Below are 17605 nucleotides of genomic sequence, written 5' to 3' on the forward strand. Positions count from 1 at the left end.
GAGATGTTAAAGCCAATCCTACTGAGCTTTGGGACAAGCAGCTCTGAAATGACAGAACGAGTTCCCTAAATGGTCTGTTACTGTGACTCCTGTTTATGCTTGATGTTCACGAAATATTCTGGAATTGATACCCAAGAAACTGCTAACAGTGATGACCTCTGGGGAGTAGAGATGGAAATTGAGAGGAAAAGAAGGGAATTTCTTTTCATGTGAAACTCCTTTGTACTGTCTTTAAAAATAATAATAAACATCTTGTTTATATGATGAAAAACAAGTTGTAAAGACAACTGTGAAAGTTTTTCTGAAGGAAACCATACATGACTTTAACTGATTTGAGGCAAGTAGAAGCTTTCTAAGTATAAAAGTAATAAAAGGAATGATAGGGGAAATTGATAGATTTGATTACACACACACACACACAAAGATGCAAAACACAACAATGTCACAGACCAAAAATAAAAAACTTAAGACAAATTTGGAACAAAAATTAAACAAAAGGGGCTGGGCGCAGTGGCTCACGCCTGTAATCGCAGCATTTTGGGAGGCCAAGGCGGGTGAATCACCTGAGGTCAGGAGTTTGAGACCAGCCTGGCCAACATGGTGAAACCCTGTCTCTACTGAAAATTCAAAATTAGCATGGTGGTGCATGCCTGTAATCCCAGATACTCAGGAGGTTGAGGCAGGAGGATCCCCTGAAACTGGGAGGTAGAGGTTGCAGTGAGCCGAGATCATGTTGTATTCCAACCTGGGCAACAACAGCAAAACTCCGTCTTAAAAAAAAAAAAAATAGCCAGGTGCCTCAGCCTCCCAAGTAGGTGGGACTGCAGGCACACACCACCATGCCTGGCTAATTTTTGTATTTTTTGTAGAGAGAGGGTTTCTCCATGTTGGCCACGATGGTCTCGATCTCTTGACCTTATGATCCGCCTGCCGTGGCATCCCAAAGTGCTGGGATTATAGGTGTGAGCCATTGCACCCAGCTGGAAATGGTTTCTTAAATAAGACCCCAAATGGACAAATGTTTGAAAACATAAATTGAATTACATGAAAGTTGAAAACGTCAACACAATAACAGACATCTTAGAAAAAATTTAAGAAGACAAAAGCCTAAAGGAAAGTGTTTACAACAAGAAAAACAAAGCATTAATATACAAAACATGCTACAATTATTTTAAATCAACTTTAAAGAAAATACAATAAAAAATGAGTAAATGATACCTATGATAATTCACAGAAGAAACAGATATAGTCAACAAATACAGCCTGGGCTCTATGGCTCCCTGCACTTTGGGAGGCTGAGGCAAATGGATCACTTGAGTCCAGGAGTTGGAGACCAGCCTGGCCAACATGGTGAACCCCACCTCTACTAAAAATACAATAAATTAGCCAGGCATGGTGGTGCACACCTGTAATCCCAACTACTAGGGAGGCTGAGGCACAAGAATCATTTGAACCTGGGAGGCAGAGGTTGCAGTGAGCCAAGATTGCACCACTGCACTCCAGCGTGGGTGACCGAGTAAGACTCTGTCTCAAAAAAGTAATAATAAGTAAAAATAAAAATAAAACAAATGCAGGAAAAGTTGTACAGCTTTACCACAAACATGTAAATGCAAATAAATCCACATTTCACTCCCACAAATCATTTCACTCTCCCATACGATTAGAAAAACTTTAGAATTTTGATAAAACCAAGTGTTAGAGAGGATCATGGGAAACCAAAGATTCTCATGCACTATTAGGGGGAATGCAAACTGATTCAATCACTTTGGAGAACAATTTGGCATTATCCAGCAAAGTAGAAAATGAGTACAACCTCTGACCCAATTCTGCTTCTGAAGAAACACTTGTACATGTGTGCAAAGAGACAAATAAAGATGTTTACTGCAGCATTGCTTTATAGTAGAGATTAGCTGGAACTAGCTCAAATGTCTGTGTGTAGAAGAATGGATAAATAAACTACAATGGAACAATATGCGCAGTAAAACAAAGGAACCAGTTTATACGTAGCAACATTGAGGAATTATTGAAAATAGTGTTGTGGCCTGGCACAGTGGCTCACGCCTGTAATCCCAGCATTTTGAAAGGACAAGGCAGGCGGATCACCTGAGGTCGGGAGTTCGAGACCAGCCTGACAATATGGAGAAACCGCATCTCTACTAAAAACACAAAATTAGCCGGGTGTGCTGGCACATGCCTGTAATCCCAGCTACTTGGGAGGCTGAGACAGGAGAATCGCTAGAACCCACGAGGGAGAGGTTGTGGTGAACAGAAATCACACCATTGCACTCCAGCCTGGGCAACAAGAGTGAAACTCTGTTTCAAAAAAAAAAAAGAAAAGAAAAGAAAAGAAAAAGGTGATTGATACACACTAAATTTCTGACGGAAAGGAAATTGGGAAGGAAACAGGAGAAGTGTTATTGTACTTTTCTATACTTTAAAAAAACTTTTCCAAAAAAAGCAGTACATGTGAAATTATGAAGCAGAGTGTCTGACTTTTATTATGTACTTACTAAATTATAGCTATTCTTGAAGTTATCTATCAAGAACAGGTGCTAAAATGTACTTGGGTCCTATGTCCCAACTACACCAACTGGTGGCTTCTCCTCATTCCACACATGTGCTAACAGCAGGCTCTGTGTATCACACAACAACATGGTACGAGCCTTGAGCCTCATGTTAAGCCAGCGCTTCTCAACCTGGGGACAATTTTCACTGCCAGGGGACACTTGGCAATGTCTGGAGGCATTTTAGTTGTCACAGCTGGGGCAGAGGGCATTGCTACTAGAATGTAGAGTGTCGAAGCCAGGGAAGCTGCTGACCATCCTGTGACTCCCAGGCAACCCCCATCACAAAGAATCATCTGGTCCAAATGTCAATAGTGCCGAGGTTGAGAAATCTAATGTAAGCTCATAGAAAATAACATAAATAACCGTTGCATTGAATCTAATGTCCTAAATTTCACTATTTTTTCTGATGAGTCCTTTTTATAAATTATCAGACAAGTGAAGCCACATCTTCTTTCTAATCTTTCTTTCTAATATTGGAAACTGACTAGACCAGAGAGTGTGGGTGATAGAGCTGCTTCTGCCAAAACCATGGCCTCTGGTTTCTCTTCTCCATATCCACAGCAGGCAGAATGGCATCTGTTGGAAAGGGCATATACTCTATAATCTTTTTTTTTTTTTTAGATGGAGTCTTGCTCTGTCACCTAGGTTGGAGTACAGTGGTGCGATCTCGGCTTGCTGCAACCTCCGCCTCCCAGGTTCAAGCGATTCTCCTCCCTCAGCCTCCCTAGTAGCTGGGATTACGGGCATGCACCACCATGCCCGGCTGATTTTTGTATTTTTAGTAGAAACAGGGTTTCACCATGTTGGCCAGGCTGGTCTCTAACTCCTGACCTCCAGTGAGCCACCTGCCTCAGCCTCCCAAAGTGCTGGGATCATCCGTGTGAGCCACCGCACCTGGCCTCTATAATCATTTTAATTGGGCAAGATATTATGGAATTTTTTTTTTCAATCATGAAAATTAATCAGGCTTGCATTCTAATTCAGTCTAACCCTGGCTATTTCTAAAGCTAAAGGAAGCACAACACAGGTATTTCTTTCCAGCCTCCCAGGAAATAGTTCAACGGATCCATGGACCAGATGTCAAACCCACATCATTAAATCACCTTCTCCATAGTCTTAAAGTTCAATTGGCCACGTCATGCATGGAGAGTCTACCAATCATGGTTACGTTCAGCTTCATAGCAGAAAACTGCAAAAGACAAAGGCTTATACAAGATTAAATTTCATTTCTCTCTCAGTTAAAAGAAGTCTAGAGATAAGCAGTCCAGAGCTGCTTTGGTAGCTCCATGGCATCATCATGCTCCATAGCATTCTCTGTGCCCCTCATCCTCATAGTTCCAGACGCCGGCTGAAGCTCCACCAGCACATCCCTGTTTCTAAGTTCAAATCAGCAGGAAGGAGGAGGGAAGGGCATGCCTCTACTCTTTTAAGAGCCCTTCCAGGCAGTTCCTTGCAACCCAACTACTTTTATCTCATTGGCCAGAATTTAATTACCTGACCATACCTAATGGTCAAGGAGGCAGGGAAATACAGATTTCTAGCTGGGCAGCAATGTGCCTGGGTAAAAATCAGGATTTCTTTGCTAAAGGAGAAGCAAAGGATGGGTTTTGGAAGGCAGCTAGTAGTTGATGCCGTAGACTGCTCCTCTGGCATGCAGTGGTGCAATCTTGGCTCACTGCAACCTCTGCCTCCTGGGCTTAAATGACCCTCCCACCTCAGTCTCCCAAGTAGCTGGGACTACAGGCACACGCCACCACACCTGGCTAATTAAAAAAATTTTTTTTGTTTTTTATTTTTTGTAGAGACGGGGTTTCACTCATGAATACTCATGAAGGAGTTTCACTCATGAATACTCTTCTGCCCCTGTGTAGACCCAGGCATTTCCCATCCAGTTAGCGCATCTCAAAGTCCAGGATCTCTAGGTGATGTGCTCTATCATGTCTGCATGTGCCTCCTCATGGTCTGGTAATTTGCAAAGCAAAAAAGGTTATCTGCATGTACATGCAATATAATTGCTGGCATAGGAGCAGAATAAGCAGACACACAGAAAAACTCACATTAGAAAAGTGGGGAGCCGGGCGCGGTGGCTCAAGCCTGTAATCCCAGCACTTTGGGAGGCCGAGACGGGCGGATCATGAGGTCAGGAGATCGAGACCATCCTGGCTAACACGGTGAAACCCCGTCTCTACTAAAAAATACAAAAAACTAGCCGGGCGAGGTGGCGGGCGCCTGTAGTCCCAGCTACTAGGGAGGCTGAGGCGGGAGGATGACGTAAACCCGGGAGGCGGAGCTTGCAGTGAGCTGAGATCCGGCCACTGCACTCCAGCCTGGGTGACAGAGCAAGACTCCGTCTCAAAAAAAAAAAAAAAAAGAAAAGTGGGGAAAGGCTAGACGTGGTGGCTCATGCCTGTAACCCCAACACTCTGGGATTACTCAGATCACTTGAGCCCAGGAATTCAAGACCAGCTTGGGCAACATAGTGAAACCCCGTCTCTACAGAAAATAAAAAACAAAAAAGATGTTTTTAATTAGCCAGTTGTGGTGGCATGCGCCTGTAATCCCAGCTACCTGGGAGACTGAGCTGGGAGGGTCACTTAAGCCCAGGAGGCAGAGGTTGCAGTGAGCCAAGATTGCACCACTGCAGTTCCAGCCTAGTTGACAAAGACCCTGGCTCAAAAAAAAAAAAAGGAGGAAAGAGAAATATTGCAGGTATTTGTCCATAGCAATGATCAAATCCTGCTGGATAGGAATGGCAAGGACTTCCTTTGCTGGCAGAGAAGGTCATTCCTTGATTGAACTGCTGCCTTGGAGGAACTCTCTTGTCCATTGCCTGCATGGTCTCTGGCTTTGCCTTCTCGGGGGTTCTTCCTTGTCCGTTTTCCTCCATGGCTATATCTGAGATCCCTGGGCACTGGAGATAGGATCATCTTGAAGCAGCATGGTTTCCACAGCGAACTTCTTGCTGGTGCAGGTGCAGGTTCCCAGAAATTCTTTTCAGAGTTGACTAATCGGAAGTTTTTGCAGGCCAAGCTTGAGGTTTCTGTCCAAACATAGTAAGTTTCCATCCAATATCTTTGCTTCGAGTCAATTCTGAGTGTGGGTTACTACAGCCTAACACTGTGTCCAGAAACACTTCTCATGCCCGAAGGCTCTGATCTTTTATTTAGAGCTCTTTATGCTCTGCCCAATCTTTCCCTCTCCAATTGGCCTGGCTGCCTTGAGACCATTTGAAAGAAGAAAGAAGTTGGGTGAGATGGGAACACCCTTAATGCAATTTTTGTGTCTGGGCTTGTTTCCATTGTTTGGCAATGAACCTAAGAAGATGCTCAGAAAGTGCCTGGGGCCACAGCCTTATCTCCTGCCAAGGCTGGATGGGCTTGCACTCATTAGAAGTTGTATTTTTCATCCTACAAGACTCCCAGTTACAGGACTCACAGCCGAGTTTAGATTACAGGCAGAGTCTAATCTTTACAAAGCCATGTTTCCTTCCATCTCTGTTGGCAGGCAGAATAGCTCCAGATGAGTTTATATCTTTATCACAGTTTCTAGCTAAAAGCCACAAGATGCAATCAATACAAACCAAAATTTTATACTTCTTACCCTTTCCCCCAGCTACATCTTTGGTTTGCATGTTGCTTGCTTTATATTATTCAGGAAATGACAATTTTTATCAAATGTTTTGCTACAGCATAACAAGGGTCACTAATTTTCCAGCTGATAATATCTGCTCATCATTGCTCCATATCTGATCTTCTCCACTAACCCAATGACACAATTGGATTTTATTATATATATCATCCAACTCGTGGGTGTTGAATTTTATGTTGATTAGGATAAGGTTTAGTTGCATAAAACAGGAAAATGCAAAATACTAGGTGTTGAAACATAATACAAGGTGGTAACCCCACAGATGTGGCTTGTCAGATGTGTAGTATGATAAGAAACACACATTTGCTGATTAATTATAACTGTTCCTAGTAATAATTATAATAGTTCCTACTAATGACTTGTACCTGAGTGTATATGACTTAGATAAAAAACCTACAGGTGAGTGTGATAATAGCTTCTTTTCCTATATAGCTTGTGAGACTTTTCTCAAGTTGGAACAGAATTTAAGATGTTGTTTCTCATACTGCCCAAGGTAATTTATAGATTCAATGCCATCCCCATCAAGCTACCAATGACTTTCTTCACAGAATTGGAAAAAAAACTGCTTTAAAGTTCATATGGGACCAAAAAAGAGCCCACATTGCCAAGAAAATCCTAGGCCAAAAGAACAAAGCTGGAGGCATCACACTACCTGACTTCAAACTATACTACAAGGCTACAGTAACCAAAACAGCATGGTACTGGTACCAAAACAGAGATATAGATCAATGGAACAGAACAGAGCCCTCAGAAATAATATCACACATCTACAACCATCTGATCTTTGACAAACCTGACAAAAACAAGAAATGGGGAAAGGATTCCCTATTTAATAAATGGTGCTGGGAAAACTGGCTAGCCATATATAGAAAGCTGAAACTGGATCCCTTCCTTACACCTTATACAAAAATTAATTCAAGATGGATTAAAGACTTACATGTTAGACCTAAAACCATAAAAACCCTAGAAGAAAACCTTGGCAATACCATTCAGGACATAGGTATGGGCAAGGACTTCATGTCTAAAACACCAAAAGCAATGGCAACAAAAGCCAAAATTGACAAATGAAATTTAATTAAATTAAAGAGCTTCTGCACAGCAAAAGAAACTACCATCAGAGTGAACAGACAACCTACAGAATGGGAGAAAATTTTTGCAATCATCTGACAAAGGGCTAATATCCAGAATCTACAAAGAACTCAAACAAATTTACAAGAAAAAAAACAAACAACCCCATCAAAAATTGGGCAAAGGATATGAACAGACACTTCTCAAAAGAAGACATTTATGCAGCCAACAGACACATGAAAAAATGCTCATCATAACTGGCCATCAGAGAAATGCAAATCAAAACCACAATAAGATACCATCTCACACCAGTTAGAATGGCAATCATTAAAAAAGGTGCTGGAGAGGATGTGGAGAAATAGGAACACTTTTGCACTATTGGTGGGACTGTAAACTAGTTCAGCCATTGTGGAAGACAGTATGACAATTCCTCAAGGATCTAAAACTAGAAATACCATTTGACCCAGCCATCCCAAGGAGTATAAATCATGCTGCTATAAAGACACATGCACACATATGTTTATTGTGGCACTATTCACAATAGCAAGCTTGGAACCAACCCAAATGTCCATCAATGATAGACTGGATTAAGAAAATGTGGCACATATACACCATGGAATACTATGCAGCCATAAAAAAGGATGAGTTAATGTCCTTTGTAGGGACATGGATGCAGCTGGAAACCATCATTCTCAGCAAACTATCGCAAGGGGATACCATCATTCTCAGCAAACTATAGGAAGGGGAACATCACACACCGAGGTCTATCATGGGGTGGGGGAAGTGGGGAGGGATAGCATTAGGAGATATACCTAAGGTAAATGATGAGTTAATGGGTACAGCGCACCAACATAGCACATGTATACACATGTAACAAACCTGAACGGTGTGCACATGTACCCTAGAACTTAAAGTATAATAAAAAATTAATAATAATAAAAAAGAAAATGTGGCACATATACACCATGGAATACTATGCAACCATAAAAAATGATGAGTTCATGTTCTTTGCAGGGACATGGATGAAGCTGGAAACCATCATTTTCAACAAACTATCACAAGGACAGAAAACCAAACACTGCATGTTCTCACTCATAGGTGGGAGTTGAACAATGAGAACACACGGACACAGGGCAGGGAACATGACACAACAGGGCTTGTCAGGGGGTGGGGGGCTGGGGAGAGGGATAGCATTAGAAGAAATACACAATGTAAACGACAAGTTGATGAGTGCAACAAACCAACAGGGCACATGTATAACTATGTTACGAACCTGCATGTTGTACACATGTACCCTAGAACTTAAAGTATAATTAAAAAAAAGAAAAAGGAAAAAAAAGATGTTGTTTCTCATAAGGAGAAATCCAAAGATTTTATGATAATGTCGACTAATTCCTGACCCAGAAGTCTGCAGAGGCTGGTGAGGGAGGGGTGGGGAGCCGAATCACTACTGAGCAGGACAAAGGTCAGATGGGAGTTGGGAAGGACAGCATGGAGGGAAGCCATCGTGGGGGCCCATCAGTCCAGAATCTGACTATAAAATTGCTAAATAGCTCAGGCACGAAGTCTCACACTGCAATCCCAGCACTCTGGGAGGCTGAGGTGGGAGGATTGCTTGAGGCCAGGAGTTTAAGGCCAGCCTAGACAGCATGGTAAAACCCTGTCTCTACAAAAAATTTTAAAAATAGCCAGGTGTGTGGTGCTGCATGCCTGTAGTCCTAGCTACTCAGCAGGCTGAGGCAGGAGGATTGCTTGAGCCCAGGAGTTCAAGGCTGCAGTGGGCTATGATTGAACCCACTGAACTTCAGCCTAAACAACAGAGCAAGACCCTGTCTCAAAAAAAAAAAAAAAAATTGTCAAATTATGAGACAAAGAGAAAGAAAAATGCATGTTGACATCAAAGAGAAGTCCAGAGTCTTACTGCCACCGATTACTAAAAGAACCAATATTTCTTGTCACTATGTGCCAGGCAGTGTACTAAATTCTTTACACACCTTTACTAATCTCTGAAAACCTTATGAGGTAGATACTACTATGATCTTCATTTTACAGATAAGGAAACCGAGGCTAAAAGAGGTTAAGTTTTCCAAGGTCATAGCAGATGGCAGAGCCAAGACTTGAACTCAGGTCTCTCAGAGAGCAATGCTAATCTCTTAACCTCTATGATAAATTGTTTGTAAAGTAGATTTGAGCTTATTGTTTTTTTGTTTTTTTTTTTTCCCCCAAAGGAATGACTCTCAACTGTGTTAACTATTCAACACTAGCCAATCATTCATCACCTGTGTAATCAGTCTGGCGTAATTATGAGAGAAGACATCTCAGACATATATTTCTTTTCTTTTTAGAGACAGGCCCCTAGCTCTGTTGCCCAGGCTGGAGTGCAGTGGCATGATTATAGCTCACTGCTGCCTCAGTCTCCAACTCCTAGGCTCAAGCAATCCTCCTGCCTCAGCCTCCCAAGTAGCTAGGACTACAGGCAGGTGCCACTATACCTGGCTAATTTTATTTGTTGTAGAAGAGGTCTCACTATATTGCTCAGGCTAGTCTTGAATTACTGGCCTCAAGCAATCCTCCAGGCTCAGCCTCCCAAAGTGCTGGGATGACAGGCCTGAGCCACCTCGCCTGGTCTACCCCAGCCATACTTTACTAATTTGTATTTATAAGCCACATGTCATGGTCTCTATGAATAAAAACGGGGACAGGAAGAGGTTGGCAGTTAGGAAAATGAGAAAATAGACCAAGTATGATTTGAAGACCTCTTATTCCTCTCTTAGAAAACCCCCCTCTTTCCCTCTCTCCTTTCTTTCATCAAACACCTAGTGTTGGCCGGGTTCGGTGGCTCACGCCTGTAATCTCAGCACTTTGGGAGGCTAAGGTGGGCAGATCACTTGAGGTCAGGAGTTCAAGACCAGCCTGGCCAACATAGTGAAACCCCATCTCTACTAAAATTAAACAAACAAAAAAAGAAGTTAAATAACACTGAGTGCCCACACTGGTCAGGTAAAACACTGAGGAGTAGAAGCGTCACCAGGGTCAAAGCCAGCTCCGCACTTGTAGAACAGGGCGTCCAGTGCTGTCGGTTAAGCTCAGGTGTTGTGCCTGCAATGAGAGGCAGCTGGTCTCATGGGGAAATGAGGGTAGAAATCCTTTTGATGATGCCCAAGCTGAGGCCTGGGAGGATAAATAGAAACTGGCCAAGTGTGGGCAAGCAGGGGGGGCAATCCCAGTAGTGGAGACAACAGTGCAAAAGCCCAGAGCAAGAGAAACATATGTTCAGGGAAATGTTGGTGGTAACCAGAATGTGAGAACCATGGGTAGGGATGTGACAGGAATCAGCCTGAAGATGCCCGGCATGCTGCACTCACCAGTATGGACTTCATCCTAGCAAGATAAATGTTAGATACAAATGGGACCTCCAATTCGTGCTTTAGAAGGTTCATTCTAGCTGGCTGGGCATGGTGGCTCACCCCTGTAATCCCAGCACTTTAGGAGGCTGAAGCGGGCGGATCGCGAGGTCAGGAGCTCTAGACCAGTCTGACCAACATGGTGAAACCCTGTCTCTACTAAAAGTACAAAAACTAGCCAGGCGTGGTGGTGCACACCTGTAATCCCAGCTACTCGGGAGGCTGAGACAGGAGAATCACTTGAACCCAGGAGGTGGAGGTTGCAATGAGCCAAGATCACACCACTGCACTCCAGCCTGGGTGACAGAGCAGACTCTGTCTCAAAAAAAAAAAAAAAAAAAAGGTTTAGTCTAGCTGCAGGGTAGAGAATGGTTTGAAAGATGACTGCAATGAAGGAAATCAATGAGTCTATCAAGGTAATGGAGTGCTGAAATGGTGAGAGCCAGACCTAGGGCACAACAACAGGAATGGACAGTAATGGAGAGACTGCAATGCTGCTGAGGAGGTAGAGAGACCAGAGCTTGATGTGTGCTTAAGCCTGGTGGGTGAGAGGGGAGGCTGGGTCAGGTGCAACATCCAGGTACCTAGCTCAGACAATTAGGTTGGTGAGTGGGTCCAAAAAAACTGGGAGGAGAGAAGCAGGTTTGGAAACAGGTTCAAATCAAATAGAGCTCACAGGAATCCAGAATTCACAGAACAGATCTGGCCTGGAGAAGAAGCTGTGAAGTCACTGGCATAGACTAATGGGAGCCAGGGGAAGGATGAGATCTTCCCGGAAGAGGACTGTTGGCCTCCTGCCCTACACCCCACATAGGACACACTGGCCAGGTCTTCTCGCTGTGCCGGCCCCTCATCCCGTCTACTCTTGGGGGTCTTGCTCCATGCTCAGTTGCCCCAATCCCCATCCTAAATTAGTTCTGTGTCCCTTTCTCTCAGGGTCTCTCCTAGCTACTCTGGTGAATGATTTAATGTTAAAAATTCATCGGCATTGGTCAGGCAAAGTGGCTTGCGTCTATAATCCCAGCACTTTGGGAGGTCGAGGTGGGCGGATCATGAGGTCAAGAGTTCAAGTTCAAGACCAACCTGGCCAACATGGTGAAACCCTGTCTCTACTGAAAATCCAAAAATTAGCCGGGAGTGGTGGCGGGCACCTGTAATCCCAGCTACTTATGAGATTGAGGCAGGAGAATTGCTTGTACCTGGGAGTCAGAGGTTGCAGTGAGCAGAGATTGCACCACTGCACCCCAGCCTGGGTGACAGAGCAGGACTTCATCTCAAAAAAAAAAAATTAATAGACATTAATGTATTATTACCCAAAACATTTCTGAATTTTAATAGAAGAGAATCAATAGGATTTGAATTCATAGAAGAGCTCGGAGCTTTTCCTTTCTTTTATTTATTTATGTATTTGTGATAGGTGATTATTACTGAGGCGACCTGGCCCTCATGTCCCACTCCTGCCACTAGAACTCTCATTTCCCCAACCGTGTATTTTCCAAAAGTTGAATATTTCCTTTGCTTTTCATGAACAGGTATAAATTGCTTCCCAGGTCCTGATCCTTTTTACCTTAGAGAGCCTGTACCAGCACTTAGTGCATTTATTTATCTTTGTAATGGACAACTGCAATTGTGGCTACTTTAGCACAGGACACAGACAAGAGAGAACTAGAACTGTTTCTCACCAGTGCAAGGCCCTCGAGTCAGAAACATCTGCCAGTGGGTGGCAAAGAAGAAACAACTGTGTAGTCAAATGCCAGTACCCCAGGGAAGCTTTCCCACAGGAATCATTAGGGACTTCTTCACCATGTTCCCATGGCAGTATGGCATGTGTCACACTGCACCACAATTCTTCTGTTTTCAAGTCTGTCTTTCCTTCTATGTTGTAAGTTACAAGAAGAGAAATGTCGTACCTTCTCCATCTTTGTACTGCCTGTCCCTGTGCCTTAACACAATGCTGTAGATAGTAGGTGTTTAATAAATATCTGCTGGGTGAATGAATCTGCAGAGATATATACCATTCACAGGGCATGTCGGGGAGCGTCTCGACACACCAAGTCACACTGGCAGGTTTTCCAGGAAATACGAGATTCTTATTGCTACGTTGACCTCTTGCTTCTTGACCTTTGCATGTGCTGTGCCCGTGATTTGAAGCACATCTCTCTTCATTCCTAATTAGGTAACATCTACTTAGTCTTCTTAAAATTAATAACTATAAAGGCTGGGCCACAGTGGCTCATGCACTTTGGGAGGCCAAAGCTGGAAGACTGCTTGAGGCCAGGAGTTTAAGACCAGCCTGGGAAACACAGCGTTTTTTTCTAGGTAAAAAGCATCATTTTTCACCTGGAAAAAAACATGAAGAATACATACTAATAACACAGGCTATGTGGCAAATGTCTAACTGGGGGAGCTTGAGAAAGAGAATTCCAAGGGAAGAAAAACAGAAAGTGATGGCAAGACTTGGAGTAGGAGCACAACAGGAGTATGATGGCATTGGGAGATTCCAGGGAAGTTCGGGAAGCCAAGAGGATGAATGGACATGGGGGTAGGGGTAGGAGCGTGGGAGGTATGGGGACCAGCATAGGAAGACTTACATGGTTGGATGGAGAGACTGATGGCAAAGACACACACACAAATAAAACAAATTTTAGTAAAAGAAAATATAAAGAAAAGAAATCTTGGCAAACTATAAAACTAAAGATGGAAGAGGGAGAGGTAAAAAAGGAAAATGTGCAAAAAGCCAAGAAATATCTTAGCTTATAATTACTCGTCTCTAAAGGCTTCTATGAAATTATTCCCTCTGCTATTCAAAGCTTTCCTAAAATTCTGCTCTTCCTAGAAGTCTTTAGCAGCAGAGAAGAAAACATCTTACCTCCTATAATAGAACAGTGAGACTGTAAGGGATCTTAGCAATCACCAAGCTCCTTCGTTTCACAAAGAGGATGGAAGTTACTCCCCTGTAGACACACTGTTAGATCATCTTGGAGCCTGAGCCAAAGTCACAGTCTGTGTATTTCTAGAATAGTGTTTATTCCAACAGGTAATTGTTTTCTACTCCCATTTTCCCAAACAAATGACCTTCTCAAAAACTGGGGGGAAAAAAGTCTGTTTTTTAAAGTAAGTTAATAAACATTTCATTGTGAAGGACTAAGCAATAGGCCTGGGAGGCAAGAACTGGTTTTTGTACTTCTAGCACCTAGCCCAGAGCCTGGCACAAAAGTAGTTTTCAATAGGGTTTTGTTGGATGGATGGATGATGGATGGATGGATGGATGGATGGATGGATGGATGGATGGATGGATATGTGATGGATGGATGGATGAATGGAAGGGTGGATGGATAAATGTGTTCTATTTAGGGCTGCCACCACTATTCAGATAGTTATTCAATAGACTGTTTAAATGTTTTCTGACTTTAAGAGGTATTTGATCTAACTTGCTTCTGCATATGGGACAATGATCCCAGGTTGTTTTAAGGAAATCTTGGTAAATGATCTAATTAATAAATGAGATGTTTTTGAATAAGTTATAATCTCATCGGAAACCTAAGACATGGATATAAGCAGAAATGATTAGCAATACAGGAAAACAGTGTGTTAAGCGCCAGATGACTATTCTTGCAGATAAGCTGTAAGTAGAGCGATCTAAGTTGTTTTCTAAACTGGGTCCCCTTCAAGAGTCAAAGAGGGCGTTATTAATACACCAATCCAATGGGAACAAACAGGGCTGTATGGTCCAAGTCGGGAGTTCAGAGGAGAGGGCAGGTTTCCCATGTACTGAGGAGGTTTCTTGAACTTTGCCTGTGCTGTGCCCATAATTTGGAGCACATCTCTCTCCATTCCTACTTAGGTAAGAGCTACTTAGTCTTAAAATTAATAACTATAAAGGCCAAGCATGGTGGGTCATCCCTGTAATCCCAGCACTTTGGGAGGCTGAGGCTGGAAGACTGCTTGAGGCCAGGAGTTTAAGACAAGTCTGGGCAATAGAGCAAGACTCTGTCCTTACAAAACATTTATTTTACTTTATTTTATTTTATTTTATTTCATTTTATTCGTTATTATTATTTTTTTGAGATGGAGTCTTGCTCTGTTGCCCAGGCTGGAGTTCAATGGCATGATCTTGGCTCACTGCAACCTCCACCTCCCAGGTTCAAGAGATTCTCCTGCCTCAGCCACCCACGTAGCTGGGACTACAGGTATGCACCATCACACCTGGCTAATTTTTGTATTTTTAGAAGAGATGGGGTTTCACCATGTTGGCCAGGCTGGTCTCAAACTCCTGACCTCAGGTGATCCATCCATGTCAGCCTCCCAAAGTGCTGGGATTATAAGCATGAGCCACTGCTCCTGGCCATAAAATGGTTTTTAATTAGCTGGGCGTGGTGGCACATGTAGGTGGTCTCAGCTACTCAGGAGGCTGGAGCCAGAGGACTGCTGGAGCCTAGGAGTTCAAGGCTGTAGTGAGCTAGGATTGTGCCACTGCACAACAGCAACAATCAAATTAATATGTGTGATGTATGAAAAATAAGTTGGCGACGTGTGTACGAATGATAAAGTCTAGAAAAAAAAGATTCTGTACATACTGTAAGTATATAGACAGGAGTTTGTTATCTCATTTAAAAAAAAAATCACACGTGTCTTTCTAGAGGTTTAAATTTCAGATACTTGGTTTTGAGCAAAATACTCTTTTCTTTTCTTTCTTTCTTTTTTTGAGACGGAGTCTCGCTCTGTCGCCCAGGTTGGAGTGTAGTGGCGGGATATCAACTCACTGCAAGCTCCACCTCCTGGGTTCACACCGTTCTCCTGCCTCAGCCTCCATAGTAGCTGGGACCACAGGCGCCCACCACCATGCCCGGCTCATTTTTTGTATATTTTTCAGTAGAGACGGGGTTTCACTGGGTTAGCCAGGATGGTCTTGATCTCCTGACTTCGTGATCCGCTCACCTTGGCCTCCCAAAGTACTGAGATTACAGGCATGAGCCACCGTGCCCGGCCAAAATACTCTTTTTAATGGTTTAATGAGAGTAGCCTAGAGTTTATCTTTAAATGGTGGAAATGTTGGTAATTATAGGGTAGGTTTATACACTCGCTATACACACTGTGGTCTCTGGAGTCGCAGCATCAGCAGCACTTGGGAATCCGTTAGAAATGCGGATTTTCAGGCCTCACCCCCGACCTATGGAGTCAAATTTTACCTTTCAGTGAGGTGCCCAGATGGTTTGCAGGCACATTAAAGTTCAAGAAGTATTGGTCTGTACAACCTTCATTCTTTCAGAAGCATGAAATGTATTTAAGCATTTAAATATACCTTTCCTACTTTGCTCTTCTTCTCCTTTGTAAAATGTATTGATAGTATGCTTCCTTTTGCTTTTAAGCCATTTAAGTGTCTAGAACTTTAATGATAATAATGAAGACGGCTGTTGTTTACAAAGAAAACGGTAAGAATAGGATGAACACCCTAGTTTCCCATAATGCACTCCCCATTCAGGGGTAACGATGGACAAAGACTCAAAAGCACGTGATAAGCTGCTCCATTTTGGCACGAACCAGTTTTTAACTGTAATCAATCCATTTCATTTTTAAAACTTCTCCCAGGAGAAGAAAAAAGTGATAGAACAAGAAACCATACTTAGAAATGCAAACTATTCAAGGAAATCTTGACTTTCCGTCCTCATAAATACTGAACAAAAGGCTTTATCTTTCCCAAGTTGAAGGAATATTAACATGCTATGGGGGTGTCTTTCCTGCGACTGTTTTGCTGGCTCTGGGCCCGGCATGAATTTGGTAGTACTGGGCAAGGCCACAGCTGCATGCCGGCCTGCATTGCATCTCTATTTTTGCAGGCATTAAATAGCTTCTCCCATCTCCAACATGTGTTGCTGCACATGTGACCTGATGAATCAATCCCCTGTACAATGAAGCAAGAATAATGAGTCTGGGGCAATTAGCACAGGGACGGCGGATCTTCCTAGCAGACTGTTGCCCACGTTCATGTTCGCAGCACATCCCAGGTGGGTGCTCCTGAGAATTCCGCGAATGCCCCATTACCATCCTCAGGGCTGGTCATTGCAAGGATAGAGATCCGCTGCAGCTTCTGGGCAGCCGTTCCCTTCCTTCCCAAGATGAATGCTGTGAAGGGCGATGAGGGGGTTGTGAGTGCCTCCAAATAAAGGTCTTTTATAACTCTTTAAAGCTGTAAGTCATTCAGTCATGGTTTCTTTCGCCTACTGGCTTGACAACTTAAAAAATTTACATTTCTGAACTTGTACTTTAACAGGCTTTCATCATAACTTCAGGAAAGAAGAATTAGAATGGGGAAGATTTAGGTGCACAGATGGGGTCGAAATCAGGATAATATTGACTAAGCACCCTCCTGGGGCCCTCCTAACACAAACGATTACCCTGCCTCCTAGGATTTTATAGTTCAGATAGAACAGGTGAGCACTAAAACAATCATCTCTGTTATCCCGAAAGGCCAAAGAGGCAAAGTAGTTCCTAGTGAAAATCATGGAATATTAGCCCTCAAAGATATTTTAAAGCCCACCCCTCCTTTTTTGGTGATTGTCTACGAAATGAGGATCTTACAGATCCTGCCTCATCACATGGCGGTGAGGACCAAATTAGACACCCTGGGAGCTTGCAATTGAAAACTCTTTCATGTCTGCAAACCAAAATAATGTGTGTGTGTAGATAGGTAGGTAGGTAGGTAGATAGATACAATTTTTTTCTTTTTTAAGACAGCATCTCACTCTGTCAGCCAGGCTGGAGTGCAGCAGTGTGATCTTGGCTCACTGCAGCCTCAACCTCCTGGGCTCAAGCAATCCTCCCTCCTCAGCCTCCTGAGTAGCTGGGACCACAGGTGTGCATCACCATGCCCGGCTAATTTTTTTTATATTTCTGGTAGAGACGGGGTTTTGCTATGTT

General features: G+C 43.1%; 1 long non-coding RNA gene across 1 annotated transcript in view; it reads left to right on the plus strand.

Annotated features, from left to right (window-relative positions):
• Positions 1 to 16873, plus strand: part of LOC103883427 — a 47821-nt gene extending 30948 nt beyond the window's left edge. Inside the window, exon 7 of the long non-coding RNA XR_004184185.1 lies at positions 16525 to 16873. This is a non-coding gene — a long non-coding RNA (uncharacterized LOC103883427). The remainder of the gene's footprint in view (positions 1 to 16524) is intronic.
• Positions 16874 to 17605: the final 732 nt, after the last annotated feature.

This window comes from Papio anubis, chromosome 6, assembly GCF_008728515.1.
Source record: "Papio anubis isolate 15944 chromosome 6, Panubis1.0, whole genome shotgun sequence".
In the NCBI taxonomy this organism is placed as follows: Eukaryota; Metazoa; Chordata; class Mammalia; order Primates; family Cercopithecidae; genus Papio; species Papio anubis.